The sequence below is a fragment of the Microtus ochrogaster genome, linkage group LG1 (assembly GCF_000317375.1).
Source record: "Microtus ochrogaster isolate Prairie Vole_2 linkage group LG1, MicOch1.0, whole genome shotgun sequence".
In the NCBI taxonomy this organism is placed as follows: domain Eukaryota; kingdom Metazoa; phylum Chordata; class Mammalia; order Rodentia; family Cricetidae; genus Microtus; species Microtus ochrogaster.
Window position 1 is genome coordinate 36243054 of NC_022027.1, and position 8077 is coordinate 36251130.

The window sequence follows — 8077 nt, forward strand, 5'->3', positions numbered from 1 at the left end:
TATATATATATATATATATATATATATATATATATATGACCTCAGAAACAAGCATAAGAAATCTCCTTCAGAATGGTTGGTAAGGGTAATCCAAATACTCCCTGAACATTAGAGACTATGTGCCTCCCTGGTCGCTTTTCAGAAGTTGAATGTAAGCCCCTCTTGCTGAAAGTGCACAATTAGACTCAGAAGTTAGTTTTTTTTTTTTAAGCTGGGTCTAACAATTTCCACTTTGAGAGAAATACAAATATAAACCTGAGTAAAAAAAAATTTTAAATGAATAACACACTTTGCAGAATATTGGGAGGTAAAATATAAAATGTAAATGCCATGTTGCATACAACCTTCTAGGTTTTCTATTGAACAAAATGTTGGAGGGAAGTGATCAAAATAAAATTAAATCTCAATAAAGCTACGTTTCAGAATCTGTAGAGTACATCAGTTTATTAAAGTGAGTACATACCATTCCATTGATTGTTGTGCTGTGTGAAAGAAGATACCATTAACCAGAACACACAAACCGATTATTTAAGAATTGTCCTTGGAATTCAATAAAATTATTGATTATTAAATAATAGAAAAGATCTATATAACAAAAATAAAATTTTAAACTGATCAAAGACACATAAATGAACTAGCTATAATAAAATAGGGAACAAAATAAAATAATAACTTAAAAGATGGAACACTTACCCCTTCTACATTAAAATGTTCATTTATATTGTTCTCGTCCCAGTCTTTTTATGCAGTCTTTTCTAGGAGGCATTGTGTCTCCACAAGATTTGTCCCCTCATTTTTGATTTTCCCTGAGGCATAGATCCAGAATCTGGGATGGAGATGTTTTGTTAGAGCTACGCTCCCCATCATCTATTGATCTTTGCATCATGTCAGGTATGGTTTCCTGTGATGGTCTCTGCTGTAAAGGGAAGCTAATTTGATGAGGGCAGGTGGCTACATTTATTTGTGAGTTTAAGGACAAGATGTAGAATGCAGTAAGAATTATACTGGTCTAGAAGTAGGTAACAGACTCTAAGGTCCAGGACCTCAATTGCAAATTGTATTTATTTATTTAAAATGTCATATGTTTGATAAAGGTTTTGTGGGCCAAGGAAGATAGCTAACATTGCTCTCTGGACTCTACATGTCCATCTTTGCTTCAACCACGCATATAAATGTGTGTATACAAAAATGCACAACAATATACCACAAAAATTATCATAACATTTTCAACAAAAGATCAAAAAATAAAATCTAATGGTAACATTATTTGGAAAAGAAATCAGTATTAAGCATGTGAAAAGAATCATACTTTTTTCTCACATTATAATCAAATATAACCCTGACCTCCATTTGAAATACATATGACATTTTAAATAAATAAATACAATTTGCACAAGGTTACAAAAGAAAAATAGCTTCCGAAATTATCTATTACATTACATATAATTATGCATGTATACAGTAAAATAACATAACAAATCTAAATGTTCTTCTAAAACAATGACACATTAATGTATTACCACTTAAATTCTTTGACACTACAGAGGTGGCATAGTGAAAATGTATTTTGAAGAATTTAAAGATTAAAAAATTTCCTTTAAGTTGGGTTGTGGTGACTCATACCTTCAACATCAGCACTCTTGAGATAGAGGCAGGTGATCTCTAAGTATGAGGTATGCCTGCTCTACAGAGTTTCAGGACAGCCAGGACTACACATGTCTTGACAAACAAATAAAAAACACATACAAAGAAAAAGAGAAAAAAAATCTCTTTTAAAATGTAACTGAATGTCATTTGAAATATCAAGTACACGGTAGAACTTTCTCAATTACTATCTTAGCAATTGAGAATCTTCTTCAAGTTACCAAAATCTAACATGATAAAGGCATCATGGTCTTCACCATATTAGTAATACAATATTTCTCTTTGTTAAGTTCTTTTTTGGGCGGTCATGTAGGTGTTTAACAATTATTGAAAAATTTGGCCATGAATTTGAAAAGATACAAGAAGGGATATATGGAAGGTTTGATGACAGAAAGGGAAGGGGTAAATGATATAATTATATCTAAAAACTGAAGAAATATATTTAAAGTAATATATAACCCCAGACATCGCCAAGGTTTTCTTCATGGACAGAATTTCTCACACTAGAAAGAACTGTATCAAATCATCTATACTATTACATCACTACAATTTTCAGAGTGACCATGATTTTTAATTTGGGGGTCAACAACACTGATTAATAGTGTTTTATTACTCCAGAAACATTACATTATAATATATATTATAAATCATCCCTGACAATACATAATTACAGATATTACTTGGCCTTTTAGTAAGGGTTTTGGTTTGTAAGATAAAGGTTAGAACACAAAATCTTTAATCTATGCATTCAGGAAATCTGCATTACAGAAGTGGGAAATTCAAATACAATTTTACAGGAAATCTTTGGACATTTTATATTAATGAAGATCAATTTTGACAGGCTACTTTATAATTTGACCTTTATTTGGAGAAAATCTGTCACAGACTGTCATTGATTAAATGATAAATTAAAAACATTCTGTGCTAACAGGAATGTTTATGGTGACTGCACATCTGCCTACTAAGATTCCAGTCATAGCCAATCACAACCTGATGCTTGGATTGAAATTATGCTCACTCTCTCACTTAGGAAGCAAGAACTAAGGGCATGGTAAAAGAGCCACTAGGCAGGAACTTATTAATGGTCTTTAGCTATCCTAACATGCTGACATGTGCCTTCTAAACATTTACTTATACTCACAGATAAATTTGATCCAAAACCTTAACAAGGAAAACTGAGTGTGGGGACTCATGGATGGTCAAGATTCTGAAATTAAGTGAAAATCGAGTGTTAGCCATAAGCAGAACTTTTCTAAGGTTTAATGACTAACGGGGAGGAGAAGGCAGAAGGAATGTAGCAGCCTAAAGACAGAGTGAAGGTGTGAGGAATGTTGTTTTCTACACATGATACAGCCATTGTGATCGAAACCTCATAGTAATTGTGGGTGAGCTCAATGCTTGCAAAAGACTGGGCTTGTCAACAGTCAATTATGGCTTGAGAAGGGGTTCCTTCTCTATTGAACTATTGATTACTAATGGATTCTGAGAAAAGGGCAACTTCCTTTAACTTTATACACACTCATGATACTACCAGGTGCCAAAGAGTCCTTAGAAACTTAAGGTCACAAAGTTAAGTAGAGTTCAATTAAATGGAAGTATAATAAAGGGACTTGTAGAAATGTGGGCAGGATAACAGGGGTGAAAGAGGTAGAAATAAAATGATGAAAATAATCAAACTACATTATATAAATGTCTAAAATTTTTACAGAATGAACTTAATAAGTTACTAAATTACCTCTAATATATATTTTCTCAAGCACAATATACTTTAGTTTTTCATTGGTTATTTTATTTCACATATGAGCAAGGACGGTGAGTTTATTTTTATTTTCCAGTTTTGCACATAGTAATTTTCAAACCCACACATACATTGATAAGGATTAAATTTTATTATTGGTTGATATAAAATAAATAGAATTCAAATATATAGCATTTAATAAGAAATGAAGGAGAAAAATTATTATATAAAATGAAAGCATAAACAAAATCCAGAGATAATTGTGTATTTGTTGTTTAAGTGAATTCTATGAGAATTACAAAATTAACAGTTTTTACTGAACTCTCTAAAGTAGGCAGGTATGTATCTCAGTAGATTTTAAACATTTTTAAAGTTTTAAAACATTAAGACTTATACTTGGTAATACTGAAGTATTGTAGTTATTATCTTTCACTCAGACAACACAGCATCAGCCTTTAGACAAATGGTGTTTTCATGTTTTCTAGATGGTTTTTCTTTCTTGTTTCTAATCATTTATCATAGATACATTAGTATTTACTCACTGTGACCCAGAGAGTAAATTTAGCTTAGCAGTAACACTAATTTTGTTTACTAATTTTTGAACTTATATGGACCCCTCAGCCTTTTAATTATTCATTCAAAACATCACTTTTTGGTTTATTATAAAACTGTTTATTCTCAATTTGTTTTTTCGAGACAAGGGTTTCTGGTTGTCCCGGAACTCTGTCCTAGAACCAGGCTGAACTAGAACTCATAAAGATCAGTCTGCCTCAGCCCCCCAGTCCTGAGATCAAACACATGTGGTACCACACCTGGCACTGTTTACTATCTTAAGAGAAATAGCCAGGTGGTGGTGGCGCAGGACTTTAATCCCAGAACTTTAAGTTTAAGGTGAGTCTAGTCTACAAGAGTTAGTTTCAGAACAGGCACCAAAGTTATTCTGAGAAATTGTTTCAAAAAATTTATATACATACCTACATGCATACACACACACACGAGTGTAGGTATGTATGTAAAATCCCTGAGTTTTGCATGTGCCAATAGCTTTTAGAGTTCTTGTTATTAGTTCCTTGTATGATTAATATTCAGGTTATCATCTAATTCAAATTCAATAGGAAATTTGTTCCTATTAGTGATTGCTACCAAAAACTACTACTACTAACATATATTTTAAAATATTAACTTTCTTAAGGATTTAATGATAATCACTTAGTTTATTTGTGAATTATACAGGTGATCATGTTTAATGACAATGAATAAGTTGTCACATGTTTAGTAATCCCGCATCATTTCTCTAGTGAAATATCTGCCAATATTTCCATAGGTGATATTAATTTGAAATGCTGGCTATTAGCTTTCTGTATATTTTAGAAACAGTTCTTTATCAAAAGAATACTTTAAACAGTACGAGGCAGTGGCTGGACGGATCTTGAATTTGGCCATTTTCGTCTTTTGCTTTTCTTCCCTTTGCGCACCAGGCCCCTGTACTTGAACAGCAGGAGGAGGTGGTTCCTCATTCGTCTCCCGGGAGCGTCCTCTTCTCAGTCAGGCTGGCACCATGACCCGGCGAACCACACTATGTGACAAAAGACCGGCAGACTTTGTTTAGGAGCTGCGCCTGCAGTGACATCCTGCGACTGATCAAGGAACTGGCTAAATATGAATACATGGAAGATCAAGTAATGTTAACTGAGAAAGATCTCCTAGAGGATGGTTTCGGAGAGCACCCCTTCTACCACTGCCTGGTTGCGGAAGTGCCTAAAGAGCACTGGACTCCTGAAGGGCACAGCATTGTTGGTTTCGCCATGTACTATTTTACCTATGATCCATGGATTGGCAAGTTACTGTATCTTGAAGACTTCTTCGTGATGAGTGATTACAGAGGCTTTGGTATAGGATCAGAAATTTTGAAGAATCTAAGCCAGGTTGCCATGAAGTGTCGCTGCAGCAGTATGCACTTCTTGGTTGCAGAGTGGAATGAACCATCTATCAACTTCTACAAACGAAGAGGTGCTTCTGACCTGTCCAGTGAAGAGGGATGGAGGCTCTTCAAGATCGACAAAGAGTACTTGCTGAAAATGGCAGCAGAGGAGTGAGGAGTACTGGTGCAGATGACGACAACCTCCATTATACTTTAGAATAAATTCTCAACTTACCTTGCTTTCTATCTTGTTCGTAGTGAAATAATAGCGTGAGCACCCATTCCAAAGCTTTATTACCAGTGGCGTTGTTGCATGTTTGAAAAGCAGTCTGTTTTAAATGGCAGTCATGTATGTGGTTTGGAGGCAGAGTTTTTGAACATCTTTTGATGAACAAGTTGGTGTGATCTTACTTTTTATGAAAAACAAAACTTCATTCTTGTGAGTCATTTAAATGTGTACAATGTACACACTGGTACTTAGAGTTTCTGTTTTGATTCTTTTTTAATAAACTACTCTTTGATTTAAAAAAAAAAAAGAAAGAATACTTTAAACATATTTTCTGCTAGTTAAGTTTTGGGACCAATTGGAGTCCGGGCCTTCGGCTGCTCTTCTTTTCTAATTGAAGTTACTAGAAGCTGTGCCTTGCCTAGAGGATCAGAGGATGAGATTTTCACCTGTTGGTCATTGTCTGCAGGGTATTTAAGCCTCCATGGTGCTATTAAAGAAGGGCTTTTGTACCAGTAAAAAAAAAATGTGAGGAAGAATCAGGACAATGTAGACTCCATGCCGATAGGGTCAGTGATCCAAAGTTATCATAATCTCCAATCTTTAATGCATCTATCTCATTTATAAAGGGATGGATGGAAAATTGGATTGTATTACATCTGCAATAGCAGACTTACCTAAGAGCTCTTTGGAGCTATCCCAAGTTGAAGCAAGTAAACAGGACCTGTATTATATTGTATAAATAAATAGTATGCAATCAATAAGATCTTGGGTTGTGGCAGAAGCTGCAGTTTGAGGAGGAGAGTTTTCTTCAGAATGTCTTCTGAATTGTTTTCCAGCATTACTCCTTTCAGAGAAGCATATTGAGAACTTTGGTCCTGGGGAGGGAGGAGATCAACATCATTCATTCCTGTCCAGTTTTGATTAGCTGGAATATATGTTGTACATGGTATGTTCTCAGCACTTGGTATAGCAGTCTCAAACATATTGGTTGGCATTTTTGCTGGATGAATTAGACAATGAAGTATAATAGGACTAAAATCTTGCATGACCATGGCCACTTTTTTTCTCAAGGCAGCACTCATTCATTGTTATTTGCTTACTTTACTTGTAAATATAAGGATAGTATGTCTTTCACTGATCACTAGAATTATGATGACATAAATGATTTAAGTACTGAGATATCCTAGGCTCAATAACCAGCACTATTTCAGTGCTTGGACTCCTTATGATCCTCTAAGCTTGCTGCTGTTGCTCTTGATAACAGATTGTGATTGGATAGGAGAGAGGTCAAATATCTGCCCTAGGGATCCATATGATGAGATATACTGACTTATCTATCTTTACTATATCAGATCCAACATATCAGATCTCAATTATTATAATCTATTATCTTTGCCAAAATTTCTTTTTTTATCTCTTTTAGCAGCCTTCATATAAAAACCCATATTTAGCAGAAATAAGTAAAGTTGATTCATACTCTTGCAAGTATTTAAATTCTGAAAAATCACTTTTAGAAGCTCAGTTTCAAGGCCAGGCTGCTCATAAACAACTAGAGAATCATTATGATTGAGGGCAGTCAGGATTATTAAGGAGTGTGTTACCTTTTTCAGTTATGTATGGTCTACCAACTGGAAACAGAGACCCCTACCAAAAAGTAATTATTTTATAAATTAATCTGTCTTGTTGTCCTACCATATCCAAGGTTTTGTTAATCTTTTCAAACAACTGTTCTTAGACTAGTTGATTCTTTGTTTTCTTCTTTTTAAATTTAGCACTTTCTGATTAGAGTTTACTTTTGGATCTCTGAGGCTTAAGTTTGATTTAATCTTGGATTTACAAATTCTTGAAACACAAGTAAGCCGTCTATTTGTGCTCCTTATGATATCTTAAAGTAGGCATTAGGGCCGTAAACTTCCCTCTTAGAGTTGCATTTGTGCACCACACGTCATTGTGGTTTTTATTTACATTTAGTTCCAGGAATAATTTGATTTTCTTCTTGATATCTTCTTTGGCCCAGTCATCATTCAAAAATGAGTATTTTATTCCCTATAGTTTTTATACTTCCTGGATTTTTTCTGCATATTTTAAATTTTATTACACAATAGAAAGGAGGCATGGTTGTGTGCTGTTGAGTAAAATGTGTATTTTTTTGGAGTTGGGTGGAACAACCTGTGAACATCGATTAGGTCCTTTTCATGTAAGATACCATTTAATTCTGAGGTTTTTCTCATTGTTTTTTACTCCTGACTATCAACATAATTGAGAAAGTAGAGCACTGATGTTCCCCAATGTTACTGAACTTTTGTTAAGATATGTCCTTAGTTCTATTTGTATGTTTCTTATGAAATTAGGTGTCTTAAGAACATCTGAACCTAGAGCGGCTCCCAGGTGCCAAGGGGGATATCCCCAGTTAGTGCCTTGGGCAGCTGAGGATAAGGAACCTGAAATGGCCCTATCCTATAACCACACTGATGAATATCTTGCATATCACCGGAGAACCTTCATCGGGCAATGGATGGAGATAGAGACAGAGACCCATATTGGA

The 8077-nt window shown here is 34.5% G+C and overlaps 1 pseudogene; it reads left to right on the forward strand.

Annotated features, from left to right (window-relative positions):
• The window catches only part of LOC101984587, a 137611-nt pseudogene extending 131772 nt beyond the window's left edge, over positions 1–5839 (forward strand).
• Positions 5840–8077: the final 2238 nt, after the last annotated feature.